The 14,647-nt window shown below is 40.9% G+C and overlaps 1 protein-coding gene across 2 annotated transcripts in view; it reads right to left on the bottom strand.

Annotated features, from left to right (window-relative positions):
- Window positions 1-14,647, bottom strand: part of LOC131276914 (uncharacterized) — a 337,436-nt gene that overhangs the window by 288,135 nt on the left and 34,654 nt on the right. For both annotated transcript variants that reach the window (XM_058290504.2, XM_058290508.2), the window contains exon 3: window positions 12,359-12,454. The gene's annotated coding sequence lies outside the window, so the exon portion shown is untranslated. The remainder of the gene's footprint in view (window positions 1-12,358; window positions 12,455-14,647) is intronic.

Here is a 14,647-nt window from a genome sequence, read left to right as displayed (position 1 = left end):
TGTTTCTTAGTCAAAAAACCTACTGACATGACACCCAGTCCATCAGCAGCATGAAAAGCACTATCTGCCCAAGAAGAGGGAGCATGGGAAGATATCACCGAGGAACTGCCCTACCGAAGGCAATATGGAAATGCAATCATGTCGATTCAAGAATAATGACTGCAGTTTATTCAGTCCCATATATAGGGAAAATTCATAAAATGCCTAAGCCATATTCTTTTTTTCACATGTGAACACTTTAATTTACTAATTAAATCAGAAGTGCCACAATCACAGAATTAAGGATACATTTACAACACAAGATTTGTTCACATCTAATAGTGGCCAGTGTTTTAACCTAAAGTTTGGTTATTAGTTTAATTTTGAACATTACATGAAAAACATCCTTCCTGTGGCAGTTTAATATTATTTATGAATTCCAAAAAGAGATATTGATCATGGTTGTAAACTGGTCTATTCCTGTGGACATGATATCCCTCTGATTATATTAAATTCGAAGGTTTCACTTTCACTTTATTAAATGAAGAAAAGGCAGATGTTCGCTCAGGGAGCACACAGAATAAGATGCAGAGAAGAATACAGAGATGAGCCTGATAGTTTGAAGCTGAAGCGAAGAGAGCAGCTGAGAAGCCCTGTGAGCTCAGCCTCATGCCAGCCTACAGGTGAGATGGGAGGAAGCTGGGATCATGGAGCCTTAAGGGAAGAAGGAAGGCTCAACCCTTGCAGAGGTGCCCACCATCTTGTTTCAACGCGTGGTAAATGACTTCAGGTGACCAATTACTTCTTAGAGTACCTTGAGAGGGATCTTTAGGTAGGGCCTTCTGACTATATGCTTCTCCCCCAAATAAATACCTTTTATAAAAGCCAACAGATTCCTGTTACTTTGCATCAGCACCCTTTTGGCTAATACACCTGATAAGTGATGCTTCCATATTATAAAAATATTAACATCCTGTATTCAGAGCAGTTTTAGATTCACAAACAAATGAATACTTTAGATACTTCTAAAGTTCCTGCATCTTCCCCTCCCATCTCTCCCCTCCTTGCTCAGCATACTACAGTAGTCGATTAGTTTGCACAATTCAAGGGCCAGCATCAATTCATTCCTATGAAGGCTCAGTATCTGTTGAAAAGTCCTGCAGGCTATGACCAACGCATATTGTCCTGTACTGTAGAAAACAGTGGAGCAATCCCTCAAAAAGTGAAACACAGTAACCATATGACCAGCAATCCAACAAATCTATATACATACATATATACAAATAGATATATATCTATGTATTGGAAAACGGGACTACAGATACTTGCAAACCACTGTTCATAGCAGCATTATTCACAATAGCCAATGGTCACAACTACACAAGTGTCCATCAACAGATGAACAGATACAAAAAGAAAAACTGCTACGTCCATAAAACAGAATTCAGCCATAGCAAGCAATGGAAGTTCTGAGACATCCTAATACATGAATGACATTAACATGATTGTATACTGAGTGAAATCAGATGACACAAAAGAGAAAGAGTGTATGATTCTGCATATGTAAAACATCTACAAAAAGAAAACAGGAAGGAAGGAGATTAAGGATTATCAATAGGAATTAGGGGAAAAGGACAACGAGATTAAGAGTTATAAAGAGTATCTCTCTCAGGTCATCAAGAAATTTTGGAGATCAATGGTGATGTTAAAGATTGTTAAGGTAATTAATGTCAATGAGTTAAGTACCAATAAAAATGATTAAAATGGGAATTTTCGTTATGCTCATGTCAATTTATAAAATTTAACAAAATCTTATAAAATACATGGGACTGGCGAATCCGTAATGAACTGGATGTCAAGCAGATACACGAAATTTAGTTGGGTTTCAAAATGGGTAGAACAGTAGGGGCTCTGTGTTTGAGTCAGTGTGTAATTTAGAACCAATATTAGATGAACTACTTCACATTAATTTAAATTGCCTTTAGCTCCAAAGCCAAGGACTCTACTTCTGGTCATTTTCTTGTTCTCATTAATCTATTTCTTGCACAAAGGAAGTCTGAGTAGCATCACATGTGTGCTTTCTCCCAACCAGTCCTGATCACTGTAGCCCCTTGTCCTAGTTAAAGTTCCCCAGGTAATGCATGAACTGCACCCCAGTGTACTGACGGCTACTCTGTGTCCCTCTAGTTCCACGGAAGACCTGATGGAGGGCCTGCTAGTGACAGAGCAGATAAGAAGACTCCCTCTAATGCTGAGGTAAGGCCACCTGTTTTTGTCTAAGACAGAAATGTTTCTTTCTCACATTCCTTTTCACATTGAGTACAGATCTTGCTACGTGTTGTACCTATTGACACACACTGCTGTTCTGGGGAAGGAAGAACTGAAAGTAAGAATCCTATGAACAGATCCCTGACACAAGAGGGCTTTATAAATAGCAGCATCTGGTTTTAAACCAAATAGAAAGGTTGTGTTAATTATCTCAGCACCATTTTCCTTCCTTTAACTCAGACTTTTGTAATTGCCTAATTTGGTACATAGACTTGAGAGTCACTTCTTCCAAGAAGAGCTGGAGCCTTTCCCCAGGTGTCTCCCAAGCTCATTCATGGGGCCTTTGAATTTACCACTGCTTCCCATCTCTTTTTGAAAATCACCAAGACCTGGAAAAACACAACAAAACATGATCCTATCATCACCCTGTTTTCTTTTCTGCATTGCAGGTGACCCTGAAAGCAAATGAAAATGGTAGGTATTCTGGGCTCATCAAAATATTGTGGGAAAAAGTGAGATGAAATAGGGGGCTTCCTACAAGCTGTAAGCTGTTGACCTAGCCTGATCCCAGCCTCACTGTAAAATGCGGATATGGGATATGATGAAAGGTTTTCTATTAAGGAGTTCTGTCCTTCCTTCCACAGTCCCCAGGGGTGGATCTGTTCATTTGGGGGTTACAGGTTAGGCTGTGTGGAGGCTTAAGGGAATCCATGTGTGAGTCTCTGTGGTGTGACTGTGAGACTGTATGAGCTTGTGGAGATGACTGTGTGCATTTCTTCCAGGTGAGATGGACTGCTCAAGCTCCGGTGCTCCAAGCGGAGGGGCCTTAATGTGAACCCAGGGTGTGGCTCATGAAATTGAGCTCCTGCCTACCATATGGGAAGTTCGTGGTTTGGTTCTTCGTGCATCCTAAAGAAGACAGTGAGCCTGCATGATAGGCAGGCATGGCAACCTGACACAACAACATGATGCAACAAGAGACACAAGAGGAAAAACAATGAGAGAAACAACAAAGCAGTGAACAGAGGCAGCTTAGGTGACTAGGCACCTACCTCTCACATCAGAAGTCCTAGGTTCAGTTCCCAGTGCCTCCTAAAGAAGCAAAAGAAGATGGATAGAGACAGCAAGTATAAACGACATGGGAGTAGGGAGAAATAAAGAACTGAAAACAAATCTTTACAAAAAAACAACCAAAGAGATACCAAAAAAACAACTACAACAACAACAAAAAGAAACTATGCAATGGAGTTGCACCATCTGTGCACGTTCTTACAATTGAGTCTACAGAGAAACCAAACTGTCCATCTTTATTAGGTGGCCTCCAGATCACAGGGCCTAGGGAAGCTAACTGTGAGGATAACCTCAGATGCTGGCATAGTTCCTGGTGTCCAAAACTAAAGGAAAGCCCATATGACTCTTCATTAGATCAAAATCGTGAGAGTTGTGAGGCATCACATACAATGACCTGTCAACTCTCACAATGATGTCATAGCCAGGAGCCTGGACACAACACACAGGCATTGGGAAGAAGAGTTAGTGCACTGCATTATATCATTACCTTGGACACTCTAGCTGCTCAAATCCTATGAGGGTCTTTGACAAATAAGAACTCAGATTCCACTTGGTTTTTAAACTGATGTCCAAAACCTTGGTTGAAATGCAATTAGAGAGCAACATTGGAGGGAGTCAGCATTGACCCTCTGTGTCCCTCCATAATGACGGTCCCACTGTTAAAGACGGAAGATGGAGAGCCAGTAATTCAATGAATAAACACACCTCGTGGAGAAAAGGAAGACTGATGGAAGAATACAGTATTATTAAATGATCATTTTTAAATGGTAAGATATCGATGGTGTCAGATTTATAATTATTATCTTATCCCACAAAGATGAGTGAAGAAACATGACAGAATGCATTACCTAGAATTGAACTGATTCCACCAAAAAAAGGTTTCCTCTAATCAAGTAGAAATTCCTGTAGTATATTTGGTAAATGCAGTGTCAGTTTATGCAGATCCATGGAGGCTGAATTCATTGGAGATGTCAAAAGACACCTGTGAGGACTTCCAGGAAGATGGCAGACTAGGAAGACATGGGACTCTCTCCTCCAACAGAAAAGCAGCTGGAGAACAGACTGAAATGGACTGGAAAAAGACCTTCTAGGGTTTAGGACAGCAGGGTAAGGCTGAACACCACCCAGGACAGAGACGGACAAAGGAGGGGAATCGCAACAGCAAAACTGTGAGTTGAAAGCAGCAGCTCTTGCTGCTGGCACCATCCCCCACATTAAGGACTTTAGAACACGCAGGCCTCTGACCAACTTTAGAAAAAGGGGTCTCCAGGGATCAACTACCCCCAGAAAGGGGAGGGAGAGGGACACAGCCTAAGGCTGACAGCTTGTGACCCACAAATTTAGTAGGCTGTATCCCATGAGCTCTACCGAGCAGGATGGGGTCATGTCATTGTTTCCCTTGGGAGCCAGCAAAGGACTAAAGAGATCATGACCCTCTCGATCTACTTCTCTACTAAGTGGGAATGATCGTTGAAGACACAGAGGGGCATGGAATCATTTCCTACCCAGGAAAAGGGAGCAGGCTGACAGAAGGCTGAAGAACTGTTTCTGAGAAAGTTTAAATTATAAGTCTCTTTATCTCTAGGCAAGAACCTCTACCACACAGATCCAGTCTGCCTCACAGCAAAAACACTCCAATCAGGCACTGAACTGAAAGGGCTGCCAAGGAGTGCCATCTGCTAGTAGAACTAGGTTGTACATATGAGAAAATTAAAAATAAGTAAGTTAGAGGGGCTTTTGCTGGCCTTTATACCCTCCCTCTCAAGGCCCTAGGAAGCAGGTTTGCAAACCATTACTGGGTATAGCAGTTGGACATTACTGATGAATTCCAAAAAGAAATACTGGATTATGCATGTAAACTGGTCTTTTCCTCTGGGCAATTAGAGTATATAGGATTCCTAGATGTACATGATTAAATAATGATCAAAGGTTTGGCTAGGCCACATTAAGAATGTTGCATCCCTGCCCCTTGGTAGGTGGGACTCACAGAGAAAACGATATGACATAAAACATGGTTGGAGCTTTTGAGCTTGAGCCCAGGAGGTGAACACACAGGAGAACATCACCAGAGGAAGACAGACAGCTCCTTAGACACAGGAGAAGCCCTGGTATGAGGACAGAGCTGTTTGCCTAATAGTCTACAAGCTGAACTTGTGGAGAGAGGCAAAGCTTAGAGAGCCTCATAGTCTAGAGCTGACCTTGTGAAAACAGAAGAGCTGATCCTGGAAATGAACCAAGAGAAGAGGAACCCAAGAAGCCTGAACCCTTGCAGACACCAGCAGTCATCTTGCTCTAACACATGGAAAGACTTTGGTGAGGGAAGCAACTTATACTTTATGGCCTGATAAATAAGCTTCTACCCCAAATAAATACCCTTTATAAAGGTCAGCAGACTTCTGCTTTTTGCATCAGCACTCCTTTAGTACAAACGGTGGGTCCAGACCCCATTTTGAGCAACTAAGAGGGACAAGCCTAATGATCCAGGTTGAACCAAGAATCAAACAGCAGCAGTGACACACAGAATCCCGCCACCAAATCCCAAGAAAAGGGAAAGAAATTGAACATCTGACTAACCTGCATCCTAATCAGATGTCTCTTATGAGCAAAAATTTACAAGCCAGACTAAGAAAATGGAAGACATGGCCCAGGAAAAGGAATATTATCAAAGCCCCTAAAGAGATACAGGATTTGAGAGAACTGATTAACAAGATGCGTGCAGATTCTGAAATCAAATTAATGACATGAAAAAAATCACAGCTAAAGAAATGAACGACACCAAGAAGATACTGAACAAGCACAAAGGAAATTGGAAATCCGAAATTAAAAAGTAACAAAAAAAAAAAAGTAACAGAGCTAATGGGAATGAAAGACACAATAGGTGAGATTAAAAAAACACATAAAAGTCATACAGCAGCAAACTTGAAATGATAGAAGAATGAGCGATACTGAAGACAGAAGAGCTAAAATTGGAGAGAGAAAAGAATGGAGAAGAATGAGCAGGAGCTCAAGGAGTGGAATGGCAACACAAAAAGCAACAACATACATGTCATAAGAGTTCCAGAAGGTGAAAAGAAGGGAAGGGGGGGGTGGGAAGAGTATTTGAGGAAATAATAGCTTAAAATTTCACAACTCTCATGAAAGAAATGAACCTACATTTCCAAGAAGCCAACCATATCCCGAACGGAATAAAAGCAAGTAGACCTATTCCAAGGCACATACTACTCAGAAGGTCAAACGTCAGAGATAAAGAGAAAATTCTGAGAACAGTAAGGGAGACGGGAACCATCACTTACAAGGGACACCCAGTAAGACTTAGTACAGATGTCTCATAAGAAACCATGGAGGGAAGCGGACTTGGCCCAGTGGTTAGGGCGTCTACCTACCACATGGGAGGTCCACGGTTCAAACCCTGGGCCTCCTTGACCCCTGTGCAGCTGGCCCACACGCAGTGCTGATGTGCGCAAGGAGTGCTGTGCCACGCAGGGGTGTCGCCACGTAGGGGAGCCCCATGCACAAGGAGTGCGCCCCTTAAGGAGAGCCGCCCAGAGCGAAAGAAAGTTCAGCCTCCCCAGGAATGGCGCCGCACACACAGAGAGCTGACACAACAAGATGACACAACAAAAAGAAACACAGATTCCTGTGCCGCTGACAACAACAGAAGCAGACGAAGAAGAACACGCAGCTAATAGACACAAAGAACAGACAACTGGGGTGGGGGTGGGGAAGGGGAGAGAAATAAAATAAATAAATAAATCTTTAAAAAAAATAAAAGAAAAGAAACCATCGCAGTGAGAAGACAGTAGTATGATACAATTGGGATAGTGAAAGAGAAAAACTACCAGCCAAGAATTCTGCATCCAGCAAAACTCTCCTTCAAATGTGAAGGTGTGTATAAAATATTCACAAGCAAAGAGAAACTAAGACAGTTCTTAATAAAGAATCCATCTTGAAGGATATATTAAAGGAAGCCTTAGAATCTGAAAGAAAAAGATAGGAGAGAGAGGCTTGGAGGAAAGAATGGAAGAATAGAAGAAAGGATAACCAAGAAAGTAAAAAGACCAAAATCTGATATGGCATATGATGACCAAAGAAGAAAATGGTGGAAATAAACAATGCATTTACAGTAATATCATTGAATGTGAATGGATTAAACTCACCAGTCAAAAGATATAGGCTGACAGGATGTATTAAAGAAAAAGCATGGCCATCCATATGCTGCTTATCAGAGAAACACCTTAGACCCAGGTATACAAACTGTCTCAAAGTAAAAGCCTAGAAAAATATACTCCATGCAAAAAGTAACCAAAAAAAAGCAGGGGTAGCTACACTAATACTGGACAAAACATTATAAATGCCAAAAAGTCATAAGAGATACAGAAGGACATTAAATATTAATAAAAGGGACAATCAACCAGGACGATATAGGAGACATAAATGTCTATTCACCTAACCAAGGTCCCCCAAAATACATGAAACTAATTCTGGGAAAACTAAAGGGAGAAATAGGCATCTCTACTTTAATCATTAGAGACATCAACACATCTCTCACATCATTAGATAGAATGAGACAAAAGGTCAACAAGGAACTAGAGAACTTAAACAATATAAAAAATGAGTTAGACCTAACAGACATATACAGAATGCAGCATGCAAACTCAGTGGGTTATTAACTCTTTTCCCATGCACATTTATTCTTCCCCAGGATAAACCATAGGCTGTGGCACAGCACAACTCTCAAGAAATAAAAAGACTGAAATTAGAAAAAGCACCTTCTCAGATCATAAGGGAATGAAACTGAAAATCAAAAACAGACAGGATAAAGGTAAATTCACAAACGTGTGGAGGCTAAACAACACACCCCTAAGTAATCAGGAGGTCGAAGAAATTGCAAGTGAAATCAGTAAATGTATTCAGACGAAAACAAGATTACAACTTATCAAAACTTACGGGATACAGCAAAGGCAGTCTTGAGAGGGAAATTTATAGACCAAAAAGCCTGTATTAAAAAAGAAGAAAGCTAAACTCAAAGAATTTACTGAACAACAAGAGAAACTAGAAATAGAACAGCAAACTTATCCTCAAAGCAAGCAGAAAAAAATAATAAAGATTAGAGCAGAAATAAATGAAATTTGAGAATTTCAAAAATAGAGAATATCAAAAACAAAAGCTGGTTTGAGAACATCAATAAAATTCACAAACACTTAGCATGATTAAGAGGAAAAAAAAAAGGAAACAAATAAATAAAATTTGAAATTAAAGGGGGGGGGAGAGTTATGAATGACTCCACAGAACTGAAAAGGATCATGACAGGATATTCTGAGAAACTGTATGCAAACAAACGAGACAACGTAGATGAAATGGGAAAATTCCTAGAAATGCACAACCAACCTACATTGATACAAGAAATACAAGAATGTAAACCAGTTACATTTAAAGACACAGATTCTGTCTTCAAAAATCTTCCAACAAAGAAAACTCCAGGACCATGTGGCTTCACAGGTGAATTCTAACAAACACTTCAAAAGAATTAACATCAATCCTCTTTAAACTCTCATGAAAAGTTGAATAGGAAGGAAAATAACCCAACACTTTTTAAGAAGCCAATATTACCATAATACCAAAACCAAATAAGGACACTGCAAGGAAAAGAAAATGACAGACCAATCTCTCTAAGGAACATTGATGCAAAAATTCTCAACAAAATATTTAGAAATTGAATCCAGCAGCATATCGAAGGACTTATATATCACAACCAAGTGGGCTTTATTCCTGGTAGGCAAGGCTGGTTCAATATAAGAAAATCAATCAAAGCAATACACCACATTAACAAACTGAAGGAAGGAAGAAAAAAACACATATGATCATCCCGATCGAGGCAGCATTTGACAAAATCCAGTATCCTTTCTTATGAAAACATTTCAAAAGAGATGAAAAGAAGGACAATTCCTTAATATGATAAAAGACACATATGAAAAACCCCACATCTAACATCATAATCACTGTGGAAAGGTTGAAAGCTTTCCTTTTAAGACCGGAAAGAAGAGAAGGATGCCCACTAGCACCACTGTTATTTAACACTGTAATGGAAGCTCTAGGTAGAGCAATAAGAAAAGAAAAAGGAATTAAAAGAACTAAGATATTTTTTTTGTGGATGACATGATCTTATATTTAGAAAATTCTGAAAGGTCTACAACGAAGCTACTAGAGCTAATAAATGAGTTCAGCAAAGTGGCAGGCAGCAAAATCAACATGCAGAAATCAGTAATGTTTTTATACACTAGTAGTGCACAAATCTGAGGAGGAAATCAGGGGAAAATTCCATTTACAATAGCAACAAAAAAACAAATTCCTAGGAATCAATTTAAAAAAAGAAGTACAGGACCTACATGTAGAAAACAACAAAACAGTGCTAAAAGAAATTTTAAAAGACCTGAACAATTGGAAAGACATTCCATGTTCATGGACAGGAAGACTGAATGTCAGAAAGATGTGAATCCTACCTAAACTGATTTATAGATTCACAGCAATACCAATCAAAATTAAAACAGTCAACTTTACAAAAACAGAAAAGACAATTACGAAATCATTTTGAAGGGCAAGTACACATGAGTAGACAAAAGTGTTCTAAAAAAGAAGAGCGACATAGGAGGAATTTCACTGCCAGATGTTAAAACATATTACAAAGCTACTGGACAAATCACCATGATACTGCCATAAAGAGAGACACAATGATCAGTGGAATTGAACTGAGTACAGAAATAAACCCTCATCTCTACGGTCAACTAGTTTTTGATAAACCTACCAAGTCTGTGTTAATCGGACAAAAACAGACTCTTCAACAAATGCTGCTGGGAGAACAGGTTATCTATAACCAAAAGAATTAAGGAGGACCCCTATCTCACTCTCTATACAAGAATCAACTCAAAATGGATCAAAGACCTAAATATAAAAGCAAATACCATACAACTATTAGAAGAAAAAGGAGGGAAACATTTTAAAGATGTTTCTTGGACCTTACACCCAAAGCACAAACAACAAATGAAAAATCAGATAAATGGGACCTCCTCTAAATTTAAAACTTTTGCACCTCCCAGGACTTTGTCAAAAGGGTCAAAAGGCAGCTGACTCAATGGGAGAAAATACTTAGAAATCTACCTGTTCGATAAGGGGTTAATATTCAGGATATAAAGAGAGATGTTACAACTTAATAAAAAGACAAATGACCCAATGGAAAAATGGGCAAAATGGAAGAGGCTGTGGCTCCATCAGTTGAGCTCCCATCCACCATATATGAAGCCCTGGGTTCACGTCCTGGGGCCTCCTTGTGAAAGCAGGCTCTCCCACGCGCTGTGCAGAGCCACCGGCCCGGGCGCTACAGAGTGCCACCCAGCCCGCAATCACTGCGGGCAGCAAATGGACACAGAGGGCAGACAGCAAGCAAGTCACAAGGTGGGATGGAATAAATAAAATAAATACAGGCACAGAAGAAAGCACAGCAAATGGACACAGAGAACAGACAGGATGCAAAAAGCCACAAGGGTGGGGGGGGGAATAAAAAAAAAAGGGCAAAAGACACGAGTAGACATTTATCCAAAGAGGAAACACAAACAGCAAAAAACACATGAAAAAATATTCAACCCCATTAACGATTAGGGAAATGCAAATCGAAACGAGATAGAATTTCACAGCTATCAGAATGGCCACTATTAAAAAGTCAGAGAACTACAAGTGTTGGAGAGGAGGTGGAGAGACAGGAACACTTATTCACTATTGGTAGGACCATTATGGTACAGCCACTGCAGATAATTGCTTGGCAGTTCCTAAAGAAGTTGAATATAGATTTGCCACATAACCCTGAAATACCACTATACTGGGTATATACCCAGAAGAACTGAGAGAAGTAACATGAATGGACGTCTGCACAACTACATTCATAATGGCATTACTCACAATTGCCAAAAGCTGGAAAAAACACAATTGTCCATAAGCCAATAAATGGATAAAGAAACTGTGGTGTATTCACACAATAGAAAATCATGCAGCACTAGAAAGAAATGAAGTCATAAAGCATATGACAACATGGATTAACCTAGAGAACAGTATGTTGAGTGAAGCAAGACAGACACAAAGGGACAAATAGAGGAATCTTGCTTTACTATGACCTAAATATAGTGTAACATAATATATGATTCCACTTATATAAAATGTAAACCATGAATTAATTTTTAGAGGAAATAAAAAGTATTCAGAAATGGGATCTGTTGATGACAGGGGAAGCATAGAGAGATCAAGAGGTGAGGAATTCTTATTTGTTTTTCATTTCTTATTATTATTACTGAAATAATGAAAATGATCTAGTGATGACTGAGGTGATTAGTGAACAACTATGTGATTGTGCCGAATACCACTGACTGGCCACTTTGGATGAATTATATGTTTTTGTTTTGTTTTTTTTTTGTTTTTTTTTAAAAAAAGACAAACAGTTTCTAAAAATGGGAAAACATGTAAATACACATTTACCAAAGAAGAAACATTTCATTGTTTTCATCACTAGAAAAATACATGTCAAAATCTGCCATACAGGGCAGCGGCTGTGGCTCAATCAGTTGGGCTCCGTCTCCCATCTACCATATGGGAGACCCTGGGTTCCCATTCCAGGGCCTCTTTGTGAAGGTGAGCTGGCCCATGCACCACAGAGAGCTGACAGCCGGTGCGCCATGGAGAGCTGACACAGAAAAGGTGACACAACAAAGAGAGACAAGCAGACGGAAAAAAAAAACAAAAAAACACTCAGTGAACTGACACAGAGGACAGCAAAAAAAAAAAACAAGTCACAAGGTGTGGGGGTAAATAAATAAATAAATCTAAAAAAAAAAAACTTCTGCTATACATACTAGAATGGTTAAAACCAAGAGACATAATACCAACTGGTAAAGAAGATGTGGCAAACCTGGAGCCCTAATACATTTCTGGTGAGAATGCAAAATGTTGTTGCCACTTTGGGAAACATTTTGTCAGTTTCTTAAAAATATAAGCTTACCGTAATTCTTGCTAATTCCACTCCAAGAAATAAATCCAAGACAAATGAAATTGTGCCCATGCAATGATTCCTAGGGCAACTGCATGGCAGCCAAAACTGGAAAAAAAATATGAGTGTCTATTAGCTGGTGCATGGATAAAAGGTGGTACATCCATAAATATATATGCATCTTTAACTACCTAATTTCAGGCACCCTGAGCCTCCCTGGCATGGAGGGATTCTATCACTACCAGCTGCTGATTCAACTAGAGAAAGACCTTGAATAAAAGGGATAAATGGTAAAGACAAATGAGTTTACATGGCTAAGATACTTCAAAATGAGTCAGGGGTTCATTAGCAGGGTCACGCTTACACACAGCTCAGCAGAATCTCAGAGACAGCCAAAGTAGATACAACCCCAGGTACTGGTGCTTCTGAGGGCTACAGAGACACACAGGTTCTACAGTCATGACAGCTGGCTCTAGAGTTCACTGTCTTGCCAGCGGGCCTTACTTTGGAATTTGTGCTCCTCAGTGTGATGGAGTTGGACTCAGATGTGACCTCTCTACACATGCCTCTTCTGTCACTTTTACTGAACCTGCGGTTGGAGCTGAGCTTGGTGTATGCTCAGGAGACTTGAATCTCGGGGCTATCCATGTGCCAGCTGGGCCTTGAGCCTCAGCACAGTTGAAACACCTACTGTCCAGTTCATTGGACTTACCCAGGTCAGCTGACAGGGAAATGAGATGGTCAACAACCACACCAGGGAACCGAGTGTGTCTACAACTGCAAGCAGTAGAATTGCATCCATTGGCCATGTGGGATCTAACCCCCTCTCGATTTAGAGGTGGAGTGGACATTGCCATCCCAGGATCCACAGGATGGAGGAATATATTAAGGATTAGAGTGGATTTGCTGGTATTCTACTATATAACTGTTGTGACTCTAGAAATGGAAGAAAATATATCATTGATAGGGAGACGATGGCCATGGGAGTTGCTGATGGCAAGGAGAGAGAGGAAAAGGTGTGATATGGGGCATTCACTGGGTGTATTCACCAAATGCAATGAATGTTTCTTAAGGATGAAAGGGGATGTTGATGTGGGAGAAGTGGGGGTGGGGGGTGGAGTGGGGTATATGGAAACCTCTTATGTTTTTGAATGGAACATTCTGTGATCTATTTATCTTTAAAGAAGCGAAAAATTAAATATGGATAAAACTGCATATATGACTGTTTTCTTTGAAATTGGACAAAAATATGTTAACACTAAAAAATATTACTATCATAATATCATTTAAGTAAAAGAAACCAGACACACAGTACTACATATTGTATGATTTCATTTACATAAAAGGTAAATCAGTTTATAAAGATGAAGTTGGATCAGTGGTTATGTAGGGCTGGGGAAGGGACTGCTAAGGAGCATGGGGTTTTTCTCTTTAGAGTACTGAAAATGTCTTCAAATTTTTGTGGTAATGAATGCACAATACTGTGATTACACTAAAAGCCACGCATCATACACTTTGGAGAAATTATATGGTATGTAACCACTATCAAAAGAAAAGAGTGTCCCTGGGACCATGGGGAGCTCTGAGGGAAGCCAAGGCTGAAGCTGTCCCAGGGCTTCTAGGGCAGCCAGAGCCAGGAGGGGACACGATGGGAGTGGGCGCCTAGAACCCAGACCTCGCCTGCCCTGTGTGCTCCCAGAAAGCAGAACCCAGTACAACACAGGAGGAAGACAGAAAATGAAAGGCTCCAGTGACCCACCAGGGCTTTGACCCAAAGAATGCAAAGTCCCTAAGATGAGGAGGGGCCCACACCAGCAGACCTGAGGCGGATACACACTTTTAGTTGCAAACTGGTGTGGTCCCTAAAAAATTCCTGGGCTGGACACAAACCTGCACCCAGAGGCCCCTCCAGGGCAGGGGTCCCCCATTCACTGGGCTCCCTGCAGGCACACACCGGGTGTCAGTCACGCTCCCCCTGGGCCTTCCCAGGAGCCCTTCCTCTGGGAGCCATCAATTCCCCTCAGCAGTAACCCCTTTAAGAGCCAGCTGCTGCAGGCCAGGCCTGAGTCCTCACCTTTCCAGGTGGGAGTGGCAGGGGTTGGGAAGGGGGCGCTGAAAGGGGAAGCAACCCAGGGACCTCAGAGGATCAGGAGGGCAGAGGGCAGGGCAAAGGGGTGGACCATGCGGGGGACCCAGGGGAATGCAGGGAGACAGGGGGCACTGTGGAGGGGGAGAAGGGACCATGGAGGGGTGCAGGGACCAAAGGGGTGAGGAAGGGGTCATGGGGGGAGGGAGGCAAAG

The sequence above is a fragment of the Dasypus novemcinctus genome, chromosome 30 (assembly GCF_030445035.2).
Source record: "Dasypus novemcinctus isolate mDasNov1 chromosome 30, mDasNov1.1.hap2, whole genome shotgun sequence".
In the NCBI taxonomy this organism is placed as follows: Eukaryota; Metazoa; Chordata; class Mammalia; order Cingulata; family Dasypodidae; genus Dasypus; species Dasypus novemcinctus.
This window is presented reverse-complemented; position numbering and strand designations above follow the sequence as displayed.